We start from the raw sequence: 21328 nt of genomic DNA, 5'->3' as shown, positions 1-21328 counted from the left end.
CACTCGTTTTTAATTAAACCGGCGATGAAATGAAGTGGTCCGTATAATATTGCTTAGACATGTTTTAAAATAATTTTAACCCGTCTTATTACGAATGATTTGATGAAATAATTTCTACGTTCCTGGTCTATCCGACACTTGATAGTCATAATTGCAATCAACATTTCTTTGAAGATTATGTCAATAGCAATAGTTTGCCATCATACGTTTAGTTTAGTTCGTGGCTGAATGTAGATTGTAAGTCCGGAGGAGGCAGGAGCGAATAGGCCTAAGTCCTCAATAACAATGTTGGGGCCGGGGCGGGCCGCGGTGACGAGGCGCCTCGTACGCAAGGGTTGTGCGCCTCTCCTCTATTTGTTTTTCGTTAAAGCTTTAATTAAAAGTAGGTTTATTTTAAAGAAAATTGATGTTCAAAGTAAATAAATCCTTGATGGTTTAATTATCTCTTAGTAATTGAGTTTCACCTGACGGTAAAATAATTAGTGTTGTGCTCACGAGATGCTTATTAATTAATGATTTTGGAGATACTGTTGTACGGGGTAATCTATTATGATGTCTTCTTTGCTGATAAAAGTTTTAATTAATTCATTAATTCGGACACGTTTTTTGTTTTACTTACATTATAATTTTAAATACCAGCTTGTATAAGTTCAGTAACCGATTTATCTAGTGCAATCGCCTCAAAATTAATTGCACTGTCCATAAATTTGGAAAAAAATACACACATAAAAACTTCTATGTACCTACTTAGGTACGTATGACAAGAACACATCCATAGTATTAGACAAAAATAGTTTCTTCATAAGTTTCTTACTTTCAATAGTTGCATGTTATTTAAGTAGTCATGTCAATAATTGCACATCACTTCGGGTTGGAAGCAATTAGCCGGAGTCGCACGTGGCGCTCAGAAGTTAGCAAGCCGGCGCGCACTGCAGCCGGCACTGCCCCACCACCTCTCCGATACTTCCTACATCCAGCACCTCAGCTATTGTTATAATGTCTACAACGTGTCATAGTTTATTAGCTGATGCAGTCTGTTTACAAACATGCTGCATTGCAGTTCCACGCTAAAGACGTTCGATCGTTACAGCCAAACCACTAAGTTCTTCCCAATAGTTACCTAAAGGCTTTGTCCTCTGGGGTCTGTATGCCGCGCGTCCAGGCTTGGTGCCTCGAAGGGACCCGCCGGTCTCCGGACCGGCGCGATGCACCAAACAAAAAAACTTAACAATAACAAAAAAACACAATAAACGTATGAACTCAAGAAACTACACCGTCGAGCGCAGTCTCTTAACCTTTAAGTTCGACAGGATAAAAGACTGGTCACATAAAAACTTCCTTGTAAAACTTTAAAACAAAACTGTGCAGAGAACTTCGAAAAAAGTAGATATGTTTGTGGGGATCGACGACACTTCCCCGTCCGGCGTTTCGGTCGCGACTGAGCCACGCGGTCGCGAGAGGGGCGCGGGGGGCGGGCGGGCGCCGGCCCCGCACCTCCGCGGTATTATTTGATTAATTCGCCTCCCCCTTCTATACTCGGTGAGTCGTTACGAGGACGGCGACGTTAAGTTTTTAAATTTCAGTGAGAGGACCGCAACCTTCACCTACTCCTTAATACTTTAATTGAATTAATTAAGATCGACGGGCGCCTATAGGAGGTATGGGATTAAAAGAAATAATATACTAATTTGATATTGAAATATTTATTCTATACTTTAAATGGTACTTGGAAGCAATACGTCCGTCTAACAAGATCCCGTGACGCAGTGTGTGTAGAGTTAAATAAACAGTAGATTGTTCAGATAGAACAAAGAACAATGTTATCGAAAGTTAGGGGTATTAGTTTTTGCTTTATATAATCCAACACGCCCCCTCAAAAATTAATCCCTAACTTTTAGTCATTCGTTAGTTTACTATACAGTATCTAGTCTACAATTCAACATTACAAAGTGAATACCAACTTATAAATACGACGTAACATATTATACTTCCAAGTAAGGTCTGGGACAACTGTACAATAATGGTCCAACATTTGCTGCACAGGATCAGGGAAAACCCAGAAAAACCTGATCAGACCATTTCATAATGAAATTGTACTTAAATTAAAACTTATTCTATACCCAATCCTTTTCTCAGTCTTATAAAAGACACGACTGGTAAAGGTTTTGTCAACAAGTCTGCCAACTGGTTACCTGTGGAAATATAATTTAATTTTATTACATTTTTCTCAACTTGTTCTCTAGAGAAATGATATTTTATATCTATGTGTTTGGACCTTTTATGACTTGTTGGATTATTAGCTATGCTAATACATCCGTTATTATCTTCATATAAAATAATGGGCTTATTAATTTTAAGTTTATGCTTTCTGCCAGAGACTTAAGCCATAATGCTTCTTTAACAGCTTCATATAAAGCCATATATTCGATTCAGTAGACGAGACCGCTACTGATGTTTGTCTCTTTGTACACCATGTAATTGTATTTTGATCAAATAATTTAAACACATATCCAGTAGTGCTTTTCCTATCATTACAATCGTGGCCACCCCAATCTGAGTCGACATATCCACTTAGGATGTTATTGTAATTATTTCTTGTATATGTTAACTTCAAATCAATTGTGCCTTTGATATATTTTAAAACTCGCTTTAAGCATAACCACAATTCTTTATTGTTCTTATTTGTGTACCGACTTAAAATATTTACGCATGTACTTAAGTCCGGACGCGTACAAAGCATAATGTACATTAAACAACCGATCAGGTGACGGCATGGTGCGTCACACTTCTTATCAGCGTTAAGAGCTTCATAGTTTAATTTAAGCTCCATCGGTGTGTTTATAGGATTGCAATCACTCATATTAAATTTATTCAAAACGGTTTTAATGTAAGCACTTTGGTCTAAAGTAATTTTATCATGGTGTCTCTCTATTTTAATGCCCAAAATAATTTGATATCGTGTAAGTCGGTCATTTCGAATTTAGTCATTAAATATGCTTTGAAATTATTCATTGTTTGCAAATCTGCACATGCTATAACTAAATCATCGACGTACAAGATTACGTAAATATTTTTAGAAATGTCTCCTTTACCTTTCATATATATACACCTATCTACTGGGAGTTCTGAAAACCTATTTCTTTGAGACATTGTTCAAATGTTTCGTACCAACATCTAGCTGATTGTTTTAAGCCATAAAGAGCTTTGTTTAATTTGCATACGTAATTATCTTTACATTTTACACCTTCAGGAACTTTCATGTAGATTTCTTCCTTTAGTGTACCATTTAGAAATGCTGTTTTACATCCATATGATGAATCAGTAAATTATATTGATTTGCGTAGCTAATTAAGAATCTAAAGCTTGCTATTCTAGCAACTGGTGCAAATGTTTCATTATAATCACTAAGATATTCTTGACTGAAACCTCTAGCGACAAGACGTGCCTTATATCTTGAAGGTTGACCTGAAACGTCATTTTTAATAGTGAATATCCATTTACAGTCTACAATATTTTTATTTAATGGTTTTGGTACTAATGTCCATGTATTATTTTTCTTAAGAGAATTGAGTTCTTCTCTGACTGCTTTTTCCCACTGATTCCTATCGTTCAGAGATTTAATTTCATTTAATGATTTTGGTATATTACTTGTGATGGATAACGCACTATAGACATCATAGTCATTTTCATTATATGATTTACGCGAACATGTTTTCAGTCTTTCACTTCTTCGTAAATTTAAAAATTCATCAGGTTTATCCTGATTTTTGTGTTTCAAACTACTCTCAGATTCATTTTCAGGTTCATTCGGTATTTCATGACTACCGATTTTTCGAATTTTACTTGTACTGCATTCATCAGATTGAGAGCTATCTGATTTAGGGCCAGAACTATGAGACTTATAAGACACTGATTTTGTTACGGAGTCATTATCAGTTTCGTCTTGGGAATATGTATTATTACTCCGTTCAGGTCGTAATGAAGGCCTAGATTCGATAAAATTAGTCTCATCAATTACAACGTCCTTACAGTTTCATATTTTTCGAATTCTGTATTCCAAACTTTATAACCATTGGGTTCATAACCTACCAGTATTCCTTTCCACGACCTATTGTCAAATTTGTTTTACTGGTTTTATTATGAACATATACAGTTGAACCGAAAACTCTGAGATTTTTAACGCTTGGTTTCCTATCATGCCACATCTCGTATGGTGTCTTTGATTGACTTAAAGCTTTCGTAGGCGTAATATTTATTAAATAAACTGCAGTTAAAACTGCATTTCCCCAAAACGTTTTGATGCTTTAGTGCCATTTAACATAGCACGAGCTTTTTCTGTTATTGTGCGAACCATACGTTCTGCAACACCATTTAACTGTGGGGTCCTAGGAACTGTTAAATGATAGCTTATGCCTCTTTCTCTACAGTAGTTTTTCATTTCGGTGGATAAGTATTCACCACCGTTATCACTATAAAGATTTACTACTTTGAAATTGAATTTAGCCTCACTTTTAGCGACATAGTCTTTAAAAGCTGTAAACACTTCTGATTTGTAAGTTAACATATACACCACACAATAATGTGTGTATTCATCAACAAATAAAACAAAATAATTTCTGTTATCTATTGTTGGAGGTGTTATAGGACCACAAACATCTGAATGCACAATAAACAGAGGGCGTTTAATGTAACTTTTGTCTTTAACTTTATTAAAAGGCAGGCGAGTCTGCTTCCCATTTATGCATGCTTCACACAACTTATCATTTGGAGTTACGGTATTTATTTCATCTAAGTCATCAATCATATTATGACATTTTAACTGCAGGAATTTAGTTTTACTTATATGTCCTAGGCGTTGATGCCATAATTCATATTTATTTTCATTAACATAACATGCTTGGGAAGCGGATTCCCTTTATTACTGGTATTTTAAACTCTAGAACTATAAGATTATTCAATGTCTTACCTTTCATGATGATTTTACCTTCCTTTGTAATTTGTGTGCCTTTGTCATCAAATATTATGGTGAATCCTGCTTGCTGCATCTTTGATACCGATATTAAATTATATGGTACTTCGGCACAGAACAATACATTTGTAAGTATTCCTTGCACTCCTGTTTGACTGATAAGATTTATGTTTCCCCTTTAGTTGCTGAAATAAATGTATTGTTTTTAGCTACTGAAATTTTAAAGGAGGATTTAAACATTCAAACGATGTGAAGAGATCATCTCTATTTGTGATGTGATCAGACGCTCCTGAATCTAATAGGAATTTAATTGTCGAGTGGTCTTTTCATAATGGTATGCGCTTGTCATGAACGCAAATCCTGAAAAGAAGAATTCGAGGTCGTTCCCTCTTGCAGGGCAATAGTTTGGACTTGTCTTGTCCTTTCTGGGGCATTGTTTTGTATATTTGTCTGTCTTTTGAAATAGAAACAATCCTGTTTCTTGTGTCCTTTGCGTCCACAGTAATGACATTTCACAAATTTTTGTTTGTTTGTTTTCTTGAATGTTGTATTCTTCAAATAGTTTTGTTTTGTGCGATTGTATCTGTTTTTATTATATTTTTCTTCAACATGGAGTATCTTTAAACTGGTATCACGACTCTCGTTTTTTAATTTTACTTCGTGATCTAATAGTCTAGTTTTTACAAAACCGAGAGTGATATTTTCTTCAGATAGTGTCTCAATTGCAGTGATAACGCCATCATATGTATTCGGGAGAGTAAGTAATAAATGAGCTACTTTGTCCGTTTCCTCTAATTTAGCTCCAGCAGCTGATAATTCTGTCAGCAGATCGTCAAATGTTGAGAAGTGTTTGATCAAGGGTATATCGGCTTTTAATTTTAATCCCAATAATTGTTTTCTCAGCGCTAATTGAGTTGCTACACTTTTCCTTTCATAGATCGCGTCAAAATGTTTAAAAACTGCTTGAGCAGTCCCATTTTCATTAATATAATTAAGATATGAGTCCGCCAAATATTCGACTATAATACTTTTGGCTGCCTTATTATTCTTTTCCCACTCAGCGGATCGCGTTCCAGGAATTTCTTCGTCAATAACACTGAGCAAGTTTAACTCTGAAAGCAGTGTACGAATTCTAAATTTCCATACACTGTACTTTTCTCCATTAAAAGGCTTAATGTTTCTTTTCACTTTTTCCATTGTCACAACTTTATTTTTATTTACAACTATGCACTTTACTGTCACTACGCACTACTGAATGTTCTCACTACTAAATGTCCTTTTTCGCACTGGGCCCATAACCTATAGGAGGTATGGGATTAAAAGAAATAATATACTAATTTGATATTGAAATATTTATTCTATACTTTAAATGGTACTTGGAAGCAATACGTCCGTCTAACAAGATCCCGTGACGCAGTGTGTGTAGAGTTAAATAAACAGTAGATTGTTCAGATAGAACAAAGAACAATGTTATCGAAAGTTAGGGGTATTAGTTTTTGCTTTATATAATCCAACAGCGCCAACAAAGATTAGACGTTAATAAGCAAACGCTGAAGGACCCGTCCCGTTCATGGTTAATTACAGCGGCTGCGGCTGCGGTACGCTCGCAGGAAAAAATCCCAGCTTGAAATAATGAGTATTACCTACCGAGCAACGTAAGACCCGCTAATTGGTGCATTTACATACAGAAGTAAAACAAAGTCACTAGTGAGTTATTCGACGATGTCAGATGTTCTCAAACGACTGACGGCTGTACACGAAAACCTTGTTAAAGATTGAGTCTGTCCTGTCGGCCAGCCCGCAGCACCGACGACACTTTATGCATTTTGGTGAATATTAATCAATGGGCCGAATCCTTTTAGTGCTTACAGCCCATAGGAATACGAAACACAGGTACTGGAGTCCCATTGATTGACTCATTCAACAAGATCGAGTTTATTAACTTCTCGTGTTTCTTTTCTCTTATTTTAAGAATGAAAGCGTCTAATGTCACAACGATCAGTTTACCAATTAAGCCAACTAGAGTCGATTAGACGTTGACTATTGAACCCAATCCGTTAAGTTCATTTGTTGTTCCCACGGGCCGAGGCTGCGAAACTGAGGCACGGGGAATTACTGATGCGATTCCTTCGTTCCAAGTGTTACTCGACTCGTTTAGTTTGGAAACTTTTAGAGAACATTGGAAGAAATTGGAGTGTATTTTTGATTTGCACATACTGAATTTTTTAAAATTTTTATTTAATGAGCTTTAAAGCTTTAGATAAACTTCTGAGCGGATTCATTACAAAAACGAATAAATCATCAATATAGTTCCATGTATTAACTAGCAGAATTCTTAGAACAAGAGACGTTTTAAATTAAGTCTGTCAATTTTCGTTTATTTCTGTGAACATAAAAAAGTGAATCGAATCGAAAAATAACCTGAGACATCCCCCACAGGAAACTCATTACACATTTCGTGTCGGGTTACAAGAAAGAGGCCGGTCTCGATTTCTGGTTAATTCAATAATTTTACGGATGGAGCATTATCGGGCTAATTCGGTTTAGTTCGGTTTAGCCCGATCGATCAACCGATGCGCGGGCGCAGGTGGGCGCTTCACGAAGTAAGCGCACCACCATCCCGTATTATGAAACTTTGAAGTATTTTAATCTCAGGATTTAAGTTTTTATTAATTTTTAAGTTTTTATTGGGTCTTTAAATTATCTAAGTACATAATAAAAACTTACAGTTATTAGATTCCAGTCTTCGATAATAATCTTAAGCGTGCAACTTGGAATCTGCTTATTTATTATTTCCTTCATTTTTTTGGGCTTTCTGCGGTCACAGGTGACAGCTGTCATTGCACTAATACCATCAGCTACAATAAACAGATCACAAAAATATCTACTCACTGTTTTAGTTAAACTGACATATTTTTTTTGTATATTTTAATATTTTCTTATAATTAGATTAACTGACAATAAAAGTAAAATACATCAATTTAACTCTTTGAAGGTCCTCAGTTTTCGTGGTACGAGGAAATCTCTTACAAGACTGCTCCGCTTTGAAATTAATCTTTGTTTAAAGTTAATGGGCCTTATTAATCATGGGCATTATGTCTAGATGAATATAATGTGGTAATCGGTGACTCACTTCAAAGATATCGAGGCTTTTATTACGAAAACAAATGCACCGTTACACAACCTGTCCGTTGCTCTATTACATTTAATAGATCCGGAACACAATACAAATTACACTTTAAGGCCCTGCATTAAAGCTCATAATGAACTTAGAATTATTCATTCAAAGATACCGGGGCAGGTGAATGTGTTACCAATATTATATTTCTTAATTAATAGAGGTGAGAACACTCAGATCCACGGGAATTTAATATAATGGGCTTTATTCCCGACTAATTTAATTGTAATGCCATTAAAGTGTGGTTTTAATTTTATGGCTCTTTCTAATGTGATTGTGTTTATAATAACTTTATACATTGTATCGGCAGCTGCTTCAATTAGAGAGGTTATGTAAATATATTTTGTGAAAGTTGTATTAACGACTACGCTTTGTGATTGTGGGTGTACTTTAGAGAGTCTTCTTAATCCTGTAAGTGTTCTTATTAAAAGGATGATATTCATGTAACCTTCTCTGCATCAGTATTATAGCGCAGACAGTAATGGGTAGCATTCCCCTTCTGTCTGCCAAAATGTGAGGCGCCGAGCGACGCGGGGACGTCTCATCCTCATCCAATCAGGATAATGTGTGATACCCGTCAATCGTGTAAGTGCCTTCAAATTGTACTCCACAAGGTAAAGTTTGCTGTTATCGAGTGCACTTTTGTGATTAGCTCGTGGTTTTCTATACATGTGGTTTATTTGAAGCATTGAGAACAATCTGGATTCAACCAAGCAATAAAAACGAACAAGGCGGCTAAATGCAGACATCTTATTTCAAGATTAGTTTAACATATTCACGTCTCTAAAACGGGTAACAACGAGACAAGGGTACAATTAAGGCGGTGGCACACTGCACCGTTGCAGCGGAGGGCGGGTGTTGCGCGTCGGTCACAATGCGCCAAATGACGGTCGGTACGCAAATGAAGAATATTGTCGGACGGCGTGAATGCTCCTTAATGACGCGTCGGGCCCAGGCCCACAGGCCCCGTGTGCCGTCCTCACCCACACGACATTTGCGCGATTGTCTATCATTGTCGAGGTAACTCCACATGGGGAGTGTCTTTTGAGTCGGCTTGTATGCCGTATGCGTTGAAGTCAAGTTTTAGTGTGGTGTTAGTTGGAACCGTGGTGCGAAGTGCAAATGCATGAAGAGGGCAATCATGTAGTCTTGTTCAGTTGCAAATAAACAGAGAGTATGTATATGTATACTATGTGTACACTTTTGTACTCAAACTACCATACGATGACAAAACAATGGCATGTAAATGATGAGATAACATTAGAAAAAAACACAAGGAAATGATGAAGCATCATTCCATTAGTCATTTCCAATTTGTTTTTTAACAACATTCTTGCAATACTATGCCCAAGTACAGGCGCAACTATAAATATTCATCAACAGCCAGTACTCTGTAGTGGAATTCGGTGAGTATTTGTACTTGCGTGCGCGTACGCACGTTCGGGTGCCAAAGCAACAGTTACACAAACTGAGTGGAGTGGTGTGCCGACACTCCAGCTAGCACTGTCAACAATGTACCAACATGTGATTTGTGCCTGTACATAAGTCAACAAATCATCATTCCTTGAAAGAAAATGTGAAATATTTGGAAGCACTCACCTAGAAGACGTAAGTAAAAACACTAGTACCAAATTCTACCAACGGGTTAAAAAGCCAAAGAGCAAAACACCGAAATGAACGAGCGAAGCTTTAACTACCTTGCCCTAAAAACTCTAATACGTGATAATCACAAAACATTAGAGCAGTCTTCCTAACATCTTCACTTATTACAGTTACAAAAGTACTAATAACTCCATAAATAGGATCGTGAAATGCTTCTCTTAAATATCATACTCGTGCCAAAGCTAAGACAGTTGGATGTACCAGTACTAGTTCTGCAAGACAAACCGCGGTTGCAATTTACATTATGAGGGCACTAAATGTCGAACACTGACGTTCCCCAGCACGCCGCGGGACGCGAGTTTATGAAACTACTTTTAGTGCCCACAAAACTAGCAAAATTTGTTACAAGTAATTAAACTGACAGTGATTAGCCCGTTTTAGGAACTCACCACTTTGCCACTTCAATGATTGATGGTCATGCCACTTTACATAAAAATAAGGACAGTAGGAATACGGTTCAAAATGAAAATGTGTGATTTATCGCAAACTGTGGTTTCATGTATAAATCCAAGAAAAGTTCGGAATACAGCTTTCGTAAATCTGCGTTCAAGCTGGATAGCTGCCAAATTCCTACAATGCACGGGTTGCGGTTGTAACGTTTCTTTCTATTGTAATATTATAATACCTTAATCACATGTTAAACATATGATTAGTGAAGACTGCAAATCATTCGAGGAAGGAATATAATTGCATCTCACTAGTTTATGTATTGGGAAGTTTAAAGTTAAAGCGAAGAAAGTTGGCGCGACTGGCAGGTGCGGAGATTTACGGTGCGCAGTTGACCTCTGCCAAGCAAATTGCCTTCACAAAAGAAGCGTTGACGGGGACGCACAAAACGGTTGACCCTAACCTTGGCAATCAGACGAGGGATCCTGCTATGTGAAAAAGATCTTAATTGACTGCTATTTGAATGTTTTGTGCCCTTAATTATGTCGATATAAAGGGTTGCGACGAAATTAATTAAAACGTTTCCTTTTTAAAAACTAAACGTAAACACGAATACGAAATGCCCATAGCAGCGGAAGTCATCGACAATTATTTTGAAACTGGAGAACATTGTTTACACATACTGACGTGATGCAGATAAACAGATTAGAGAGTTATTATTTCCTAAAACAGATACCAAATATTTGCTTATCAACTGGCATGGTGTTGCTTATTCTCAGAACATCACATTACCTCGATTTGGGGACTGAGAGATCAAGGACGAGCAGACTCGTGGCGTCATCGAACGAGAGCGCATTACGTTCGATTGTAGGGCCAGGCGCGGCCTAATTGCCAGCATTGTGTCGGCATGCAGATGTGAATGGGCTTTGATTTGGGCCCGGGGGCGCGGGGGCCGGGGCCAGGGGACAAATCGCTCGTTACGGCTGCAGGTAAACTTTCATTGAGCGTCGGAAGGCGTCGGACGTGAGAGGCGGCCGACAAAATGCCCTCGTTATTCGCCGCCGAATCACTCGCTCATTGTGCTCCGGGAAACGGTAGACGCGGTCGCCGAATCACGAAAAAGACTTTAATGAGGCGTGGGAACGCTTTAAATGAACGATTGTGCAGGAGCTCGGATTAATGAACGATTGATATTAGAGTGGCCCTGATTAACACCCATTACAATGATGCGCCAGAAAAAGTACTGGCGGTAACTTTGTCAATTCTTCGACGTTAATGTAATAGATTCGCGGTTTCGGAAATTTCGGCAGTTCATCGAACCACTTGTTGCTCTGTAGAGGGTGAGAGAAAAACTGAGTGTCGGGCGAGAGGCGATCCCCCCGCTCCCCGCGGCCTCCCCCCACACTCCTCTGGACCGAACTCGACACCACGCCAATTAAAACCTGACTCCTGGCGTTTTGTCATGTAGGTATGGCACGCGTTAGATTTAGCTAGCTGTGTTGAATTTTAATTGAATCAATGTTCTAGAAATATTTTTTAATTGGCACAAGCTAGCATGGCGTGTGAACATGGTCTGACCAGGTTATTTGGGCTCTAAACGTGGCTATTTTAATATGTAAAATTAAACTGTTGCTAAGACGCTATAATGGGAGTCCCTACCTACGTACAAGCCACGTACAAGTTGGTAGTTACGAACAATGTGGGGTGCTTAATTAGTTGGCATGAAGTGTGTAGTGCGGTGCATACTGCAAATATCTGTGTGAGCACCCCAGTGCGTGAGACAGGTGGCGAGGGCGCGCGGCGGGGCCCGCCTGACGGGGCCCGGGGCGCAACGGTGTAACAGTTGCCCGCCATCACCGACATGTGCCCACTATTTGTATGTAAATTAAAAATTTAATTAACAGCTAAAAATAAACACCATTACTTTCCATATTTTAATGACTGAATAAATACTAGTTGTTAATATAATTCACTTAATATGTCCGCGTAGTTGCTGGAACAAGTATTTAATTAGTTAGGTAGGTATTGCTTAGCCTTTCACTTCAAGTTGCCCGCGGCTTTGAATCAGCTTAGTAACTCGGGATGACGTAATTTAAGGATCAATCGACAATGATTTACTATGCTCGCAATGAGGTCAACGACTATGTACCTAAGTAAGTCGGTAGTGCTCTTACTTACAGTGACGTTTCGTCTAAATCAGAGCATATGTCAGTAAACTTAAAAAATAACAATGTACCTAATACCAATTAATATTGATTTTCTAAACACATTAACATTACACGTCATGTTAATTGGCTTTTTAGAGCTAAAAGAAGTTTGCAAGTAAACGTGGTAGTAACAATATAAATATTATCAGTTTAATATTATGAAAACAAAGTATAAATACGAATGGAAAAGTGCAGACAGTGCACGTGTCTGTTGTATGGTGGAGACCTAAATAAATTTAATTAAAGCTATCAGGTTTTTTTTTCAGTCAAAAAAACACGGTGTATTCTGGATTAACGATTGAATATTTTTTTTACACTGGTTTCGAAATATTTAATTTATTTCATGTCACAAGGGTTTGAGCTAGTTTGGGATGACAAATAGTATAAAAAGAGACCCAAAATAAAAAGGTCTCGTTGGTTGAATAACATAGTGTCATAATATATTAACATTTTTAGAGTGGGACCCAACCGTAAACCGGAGTCAAGTATCTTCAAAAATGCCAACTGTTTGCGTGGACAATGGTTTGAACATGATCCTTTTTGGTAAAAAAAAACCTTTATGGTAAAACGCATTTGTCTAAATAAAAAAAGTTAATGAATTAAAAGGTGTCATGCTCCAATTAAAGCAGTGTTGTGCACGAAGAGACACGTGAGTTCAATATTTCATCTCAAAGGCAGCGTGCACACTGCGGTCTCGGCCGCACTCGTTCCACTCCTACAATTACGCGCTTGTGTCATATTTACAGCCCAGGTAATTGCCATTCAATTACGAGGCCAGCCCGCTGTGCATCCGAACGAGAGGTCCGACACCTCGCCGATATCTCCGTCCCGTTTCCCCGCGGCGTGCAGCCGGCCAGCCATCAATCATCGAACACCCCCCGCTGGGTGCCCGTAGGGATGGGAAACGTCACAAAGCGAGTATCTCAGTCCAACAATACTCGATAAGTGGGCAAACGCCACGCTAAATTGATTCCGAACCGATTCTGATCCGAACGTTGTTTAGCCGCATTAATTTAACTCGTCCGCTTGTCATTCGTGTTGCAAAATATAGTTATGACGAATAATATTAGAAATTATATTTAAAAAATTGATTAATCGCTTTTAACGATGTTCTAGGGTAAACAGGTGCTTCTAAATGTTACCTGATCTATGTGTTTGGCATTTGTAGTCTAAGCATTATTCGTTATGTATTAATGTCTATAAATTATCTATGTTTGTTATATCCCTACAGGTTAATTTGCATAATCGATGGCTTATAGCAAAATAATTGAAGTTTTATACTACGTAATTATCAAATGAATAATTGCCATGGCACCGACATAGGCTTAGGAAAAAAGATAAGAAATGGATAGGATATTTACATTAAATAAATAAGCCAATTAAGAAAGATAATAATCATTTATGAAACGCGAGACGCACATAGTGGTATTTTATTTGTAAAATACTATGCCATTAAAGTGTAATGATAGGTTGTAAAGTATCGATACAAATGGCGCGTGTGTTGCAGCCCTAGGTTGTAGCACAGGTATGCAATCTCGCCTTTATACCATCACCCTATTGCACTTCGGTGCTCGAGCCAATCTTTCAAATTGAGTTCAGTGCGATGTAGGGAATAATGTGATTTAAAACCAATAACTTAGTTATCTCTATCATTTATTTATGTTTCCTTGATTTGATTTTCATTTATAGGAACCACTTTGTGGATGAGTGGGTGTGGGAAAGTAAGGAACTAGTAGATGGATTTAAGTTGTTCTATCTGAGTGGTATGCAGCTAATCTAATTATAGTTAATAGAAATTCGATTAATCCTGACTCCCACCAGAATATAACATGTAACTCCCAGGTATATTCCGATTGTTTGTCTCATGATTGGGGCTTGTATGAAAAATGTTTATGGGTATATGGTCATATGGTGTCTGTAATGTAACTTTGAAGTACGGAGACTTTAAAATTAATACTTCCAAAAAAGTTCAAAGTTAAAATAGGGTTTCCTGTATTTACGATTTTACACATAGTCTTAATTATGTTTTTTAAGTTGCAATGATTTAAAAAAATCCTTTAAAATTCTCATCAAATAAGTAGGTACAGTACTTTAAGCTTGCTAGTACCTTAAGCTCTCATGGTGCTAATTAGCGTTTGAAACTTAGTCCTGTTCACTAGAAGGCCAGTCTAAGCCTTCTAACCTGATTCTGAACAAATTAATGAACTTGCAGGATTTTGAAATATTTGACTTAATTCTTAGGCTGTAATAAAGATGTAATGTAGTCAAAGTGGGTCAAGTTTAAAGTATATCGATAGAATATCAGGTGACAACCTAGCTAATTTTCTTAACAATTTCACAGAATATAGGGTTTTATTCATAAAGAAATAATTACTAATTTTATTGAAACTTATTTGGTTGTTATTAACTTTGAAGATTTAGATACCTAAAAAATTATGTGGCATATGTATTATTCTCACAGTTGAGACAAGCTGACTTTGATTTTTAAAGTTACCTACCATTGTAACCATGTTGTACATTATATTGTATTTGGCTATATTGACTTTAGCGATGGCCTTTTGACCTTTTGACTTTTTAAATAAACTAGAAAGTTACTTATCCATCATACAACCACTACATACCACAAAATCTATATTATCTCACAAATGCAACAAGTTGTTCTTAAACAATTACCAATTCATTACACACACTATCAAATCTCATATATTAATAAAAAGTACCCTATTCACACATATGTAAAGTTTTCTTTGTGCGAGCGGCTTTAGAAATAATTGAATATGACAGACAATACGTCCCGTACTGGCTTAATTAATCCAGTTTATTACTGCTAATTAAAATGAAATAAATGTATTTTCATTTTTCGGGCTTCTTTTTCGTTCATGATGTTGGTACTATAAAGTGTGGGTAGTATGTATCTGTTGTATCCTATCCTTAAAATAGGTTTAAAAAAGTAGGTTTCTTCACTACGGTTTCAGCCACTAAACTAAAACGAATATTTGACATACTACATACATGCTTAGTTTACTGCACTGTAAGACGATTTTATCTGGGTCATCATACCAATAAAAAATTGTTGGTTTGCTATCGATACCTACATGTATAAATAACATTTTGATTTTCCGTTAACAATACAAACAATTTTATTCATTTAACAAAATATACAGCATCATTTAAAAGAAGAAAGAAGCGTGTTCCGTCGTTAATTAAGCATAGCCAACATCGAAATAAATGCCAGTTTCATATTATAGTTTTAATTAATACCTTTATAATTAAATACAACGGGGCGAAATGGGAATTGTAGTAAAAAATGTGCAAAAATGCACGTTCATTAAATTGGCTACGGAATAGTTAATGTTAAGACAGTGTGACCATGATTCACGTTTTATGGAAACTGTCTCTCAAAGACAAAAAGTGAGCTGTCACTTAAATTAAATTTTGAAATTAATAACATGATAAAGTGTGGATGACGTACAGAATGACGTCAAAGTATACAAGTATTTTGCAATATGTGAGAATTGTGTTGTAATAGTCTTCCGCTTTGCATGCAAATTCTGCTGATAAACTTTGGTCTCCTGGGATAATAAAGGTCAGACAATCTAAGAAAAATATTTGTAGGTCAAATTAATCGATATCGGATTTGAAAAAAATATCAAAATTATTAGTTAGTTTTGATTTCCTTATGTTCTGATCGTGTGTTCTTATTCATAATACTACAGATTATTTAAACAAAATATTGCAGCTTGCATATTGACATTCCCCCTTATGCCAGTTTCATTTGGGATGCGTGCAGCTTGTTTTCTTCTTCCATGCTCTCTTCTATGTCATCTCATAAGTATCTTTTTAGCCATGTCAACTTTCACACAGTCCATCCGCATTTCTCTGGTCGTCCCATCCTTTATCCATTACACGTTTATCAAATCAAATCAAAATATACCTTTATCGTCAGGCTACATTGGCCCATAGATATACTTAGATATCCTAAAGACTATCACATATATAATTAAATACAAAACATTGCTCAAAACCTTCTCAATCAAGGATTTTTTTAAACCAACTAGGTATGTATTTGAAATGGTATTTACATAAAACTAACTTACTCTTTACTCAAACACATAAGAACTTATATAAGAAAAATACCGAGCATTAAAATGTCCCGCTCCAAACAAAACTCCTGGTCACAATATGTATAGACAAAATTAACCGGAGATTTTTCTCGGAAAAATCCAAGGCTTGCTTGTTTCAATTACGGTTACTAATGAGTTGACTTGTGCTCACTAATTAGCCACCTTGCTAATTAATCACAAGCAGTTCACCTTGTACGAGAAAGTTCATTTTACTCGGTTCTTGTTTACTCTCCTAATTATTTCCCTATTATAAATAGATGCGTAGGTACTGTCTTGCTGAGTCAGTTTAAGTTATTGTTTTAATGGAATTATTTAATTTTATTTTAATTAATTGGTTGGATATTTGCTTTATTGTTTTAATGTTGTTTTTTGTTGTTTTAATTAGCGCAATGATTTATTGTTTTATAGTAGGTGTGCTTAGATAATTATTTTTCTTTAATTTCATTTTTATTACTGGTATTTTAAAGAAGAGGAGGTAAAGAATGTTGAATGATTTGTATTTGATCTAAAGTTTGCCTCTGGAAATCGTATTGCTGTCAAACTTTGTTCGTTTTTTTTTTAACAACGTCTATGCCTTCATTAAGCTTTTACAAACATCACGTAAGCTAAACTCTGCTAAACTCACAAATAAAATTAAGTTTAGCAAAAACAAATCAGACATTAAACATGTAAAAAATAAAACATAAATGCTAAAACCAACTAATTGAACTGCCATTAGCAGCTTACTAAACAACTCGAAGCAATAAAAACTATTCAATAGCTAATCCGCTGCCATCTCGCGACCACTAGAAGAAACTCTATAAATCCGTGTGTGACCAACCAGTACCAATTAACAGTATTAAGCTTATCTTACATAGCTCATTATAACAAGTAATGGTGGTATAAGTGGCTTCAGTTAGACTTCATTATTTAATGTCAAAGATTGGAGCTTACCTCGCCCATCACACGGCGACACGAGGAACTTGTTCGTGTATCATTCCAGCTAGTGCATAATCAACTCTAAGTTGAAGGCCATAGAGTGGGGATTAGATTGGTGGTTGTGTGTAGGTGACACCAAAATACAAGTGCTTCAAACAGTTATAGTGATGTACTTCCATGAATGTTATGGTGCATTCAACCAATGTGCCACCTGTCAAGTCCGTATCGGGACTGTGACATGAGAGCTTTCATTTATTTAGACGGGCACAGATTTACTTACATATCTTCTTTTGAGACAGATTCTGCATAACAGTATGGGATGATAGTACTAATGGATTTAATAAGTATTTTGTAGTTGATGTGACTGACTAATATGGGATGATACTGACATAAATACAGCTGTTCTCTATTGCAGCAGTTCTATAAAGATGACTTTTAAGTTGCTGTCACATTATAATTGTTTATTCTCTTTTTCGCGACGGATTCAAGAACAAAAACAATTGATCAAGAAGAACCCAAAGTCTTTATTAGGATCTTAAACGTAACTCATGATGACATAGGTATTTAGTTATTTCTTTTGTTCATATTATCTTAATCCCTTTATATAGACACCTCTTTAGTCTTATCCTTAAGAGAATATTCAGAGTCTCCAGCAGTAAGAACGAAACACCCCGATGAAGTACAGGCTGTAGTCAGTTGGTCATTATCCCACGTAAACGACTAAAGAGGTCGGTTCAATGTGTAGCCTCAGGCAATCAATTTGTTTCTGCCTGTGTATCATTGATACATTTATTACACGGCGATTGTTTCTCTGTGATGTAAGGCCTTATTGAGAAATTGATGCTATTAGATCTGAGATGCCTTGAAAAATTACGTGAGTATCTTGAGATAGGTGTTGTTGCTTTGGGGTACAATCGAGGTCAAAGATGTGTATATTTATAATAATCTAGCTATTTCAACTACATCCCCACCCGCAGCCCAGATAAAATAAAGCCTATGTCTAATCAAACTTCCGAATATTGAAAGAATTTTTCAAATCGGTCCGGTAGTTTTGGAAACAAAAACAAACAAAGAACGTTCCCCTTTATAAGGGAAATGCTAAATAACTACGGAATCAAAACCATGAATTCATTGTTAACTTGAAAATCAAACCTCAAGCTCCTTCATACAATCTAGCATCATATTCTGCCACAAGAATTATCTAAAAAAAAATCTTGCATATTTCACATCTTTCTCTCCTACCATAAAACAAACAATCATTTGCATAAACAGCATCGCTGAGAACTAAACACTTTTTACTCATAACTATATAGGTCATAAAACTTAAGCATAAGGCCCCCACTTTACCGCAAAAACTTAGTTAAAGTGTAAAAAGCCTACTGCCGTATGTCATTGTTTGCGCAACGAAATGACGAATGCGGGACTTGAAGAAAAAAGTTTACCAAGACACAAAAACTGTCGAGTATTTACTTTGCCTCTGGGATTTTACAATTCTTGCGTACACGTTGAAAAATTAAAACAATGTTCTTGCAATTTGTTTTTAAGTTCTTCGTGGGAAACAAAATATATTATGTAGTTAAAAACCACTTGTGCAGAAGTATCGATAAAAGGCTTCAACTGGCACAAATTCTGCAATAGTTTTACTATGACTAAAGCCTTAAATAACAACAAGAAAAGACACACCTACATATAAGGATTAATATTTAAAAATACACGCAATAAATAAACACATCAACACCAATAACCCTTAACCCGAAACGAACAAACAATCGATCAACGATAACCACCAAAATCGGAATAAACTATTCAAAGCCTCATTATTAAGCGAAATTACAAGTTAACGCTATTGAAGACACGGCTAATCGGATTGTGTGGAATAATGAGATTCTGATAGCGGCCCATGTATCCCCGATAGGATCTACAGATAGTCGCGAGTCACGTTGCGCGCGCGCACGCTTTACAACTTCATCAACGACGAACAAACCTTATAAGGTAAAGCCCGAAACAATTATTTAATGTCGGCGACTCATAATTAAAAGGTAATATGAAATTTATGGACGATTGTCATTTGTCAGGTAAACATAAATCATCTCGATGGAACAAGTTTTATAAAGGTGGTATTATTTGAAAACGATCAGTTCTATACATGGGCGATGCGGAAAGCGGACATCTTGCAGCGTATAAACTCGTTTAGTTAAATTGAACGCCTTAAATAGCAGTTTAGAAATTAAAAATCGATAGACTTAAGTTTTTTTTTTAATGTGTGTGCAGATGAAAAAGATACGGGTATTTAATGTCTATTGGCACGAACATCGATTAATATCAACAAAAGAATTTTGTATAAATTATTTATAGTTTTTCACGTAATAACCGTTCTTGGGTCCTCATTAAGGTTAACAACGCAAAATACAGTTATTTTTAGCTGTTTATGGAAAGCTTTTGTAAGTTTCCTGAAAAAGTTAAAGTGAAATATTTATTCGGCTGTTCGAAGTTAATAACTATTGATATTGTTGATAAGAGCTTTTCAGTTAATACTTTACCTTGAAAATGCATCTTGTGTTGGTCTTTATAAACGAATTTTCCTAATATATTAATTGTTCCATATTCAGTTTCTACCTCACCTTTAAATGTAATTCTTATTTGAACGTAAATAAACATTTTGCAAAAATGTTTCAATAGTTTATAAAGGAACACAAAAGCTTCGTAACAAAGCAAATCAAAATATATGACATAATTAATTAAAATGTTTATCGGGAATAAAACAATTGCAGAATTTACGTTTAAAATGCAATTTATCAGAACATGTTCCTGTTGAGTCCACTCGGTAATTAAACGAGAGCTTTCACTACAGTAATGGAATTCAATTAAAACTCTAACGCAGTGTATTCAGCCGTTGATACCGACTTACTAGCTAGCGTAAACTTCCGCTGCATACAATTAATTAAATTATCATTGGAAGGAGCTTTTTACAAGTTTCATTCAATTATTTAATTGAAATTCTTGATTGTCTACGTGTCTACACAGGTTAATCGAATCCCCAAATTCAATTAGCTAATTAAACAGGGTAAGAAAGTACAACAAAACTATAATGGAGAAGCGCAGCAAAGGCATCTCATATTGGCAGTAGAGTCGCGATCGATGGCGCCCCCTCGCGGCCCCCAATCAGCTCCATCAAAACTCGAGCTCATTACTCAAAATCAATTAGCGTTATTAGTGCGGCGCGTCTTCGTTAGCCCGTGATGGAGGGTAATTTATTGGCATCTCTTAATTAGGGATAAGTCTAATTGGAGGCTTAGTCGTAACGAGGCCCTCGAAATCTGACGTCCCGACGAATAAATTGGTCGGCCGGGGCACGGCCTCTGCGCGATGGCGCTCGGGCTCGGCGCGGCGCCGCACGCACTCCGCTCCATCACCACTGATATTTGACGTGCCAACTCGATTTATGCTCCTCAACAGTACTCACTTTAACGACTGCTCTAATAAGTTCCAAACATCGACTTAGCCCTGGCTTAAAAGGATGCGTCATAACGTGTGGGATTTAGTAGACGGTAATGAAAGTTATGCGGTTCCACGTCTAATGCCGGTCTTGGGACTACTAAAACGATTTTAAAGTCGCACCACACGAGACGTTTAGTTAGCGAATATTGATTTTAAATGTGGTTTGACGTGAACATAATGCATTCTAGTAAGACTAATTCGGTCTGGTGGGATCTGTGGCGAGCGCTAAGCGGTGCGGTCGGTGCGGTCGCCGTTCAAAGCGGTTCGAACAAAAATAAAGGACGGATATAAAGCATAATAAATAAAAGAGTGCGGACAACGGCATGATCAAGTGCACCGCGCGATGTAACGCGATACTTTGTAGCGTGCCTTATTCCGACGAAAG

The 21328-nt window shown here is 36.6% G+C and overlaps 1 protein-coding gene and 1 long non-coding RNA gene across 4 annotated transcripts in view; both read right to left on the bottom strand.

Moving 5' to 3' along the window:
* LOC110371071 (LIM domain transcription factor LMO4) overlaps positions 1 to 21328 on the bottom strand; it is a 147027-nt gene that overhangs the window by 93831 nt on the left and 31868 nt on the right. For 2 of the 3 annotated variants that reach the window (XM_021327157.3, XM_021327159.3), the window contains exon 1: positions 1121 to 1439. The exons of the other annotated variant lie outside the window; for it this stretch is intronic. The gene's annotated coding sequence lies outside the window, so the exon portion shown is untranslated. Of the gene's footprint in view, positions 1 to 1120; positions 1440 to 21328 lie in introns of those variants that run through there. 3 annotated transcript variants of the gene reach the window in all.
* Positions 1682 to 5143, bottom strand: LOC135117007 (uncharacterized). Its single transcript, XR_010276574.1, has 2 exons — positions 4967 to 5143; positions 1682 to 2192 (listed from the first exon to the last, which is right to left on the bottom strand). It is a non-coding gene; the product is annotated as an uncharacterized LOC135117007 (long non-coding RNA).

This window comes from Helicoverpa armigera, chromosome 6, assembly GCF_030705265.1.
Source record: "Helicoverpa armigera isolate CAAS_96S chromosome 6, ASM3070526v1, whole genome shotgun sequence".
NCBI classification, from domain to species: domain Eukaryota; kingdom Metazoa; phylum Arthropoda; class Insecta; order Lepidoptera; family Noctuidae; genus Helicoverpa; species Helicoverpa armigera.
The sequence above is the reverse complement of the archived record's forward strand: the minus strand, read 5'-3'. Positions and strand labels throughout refer to the sequence as shown.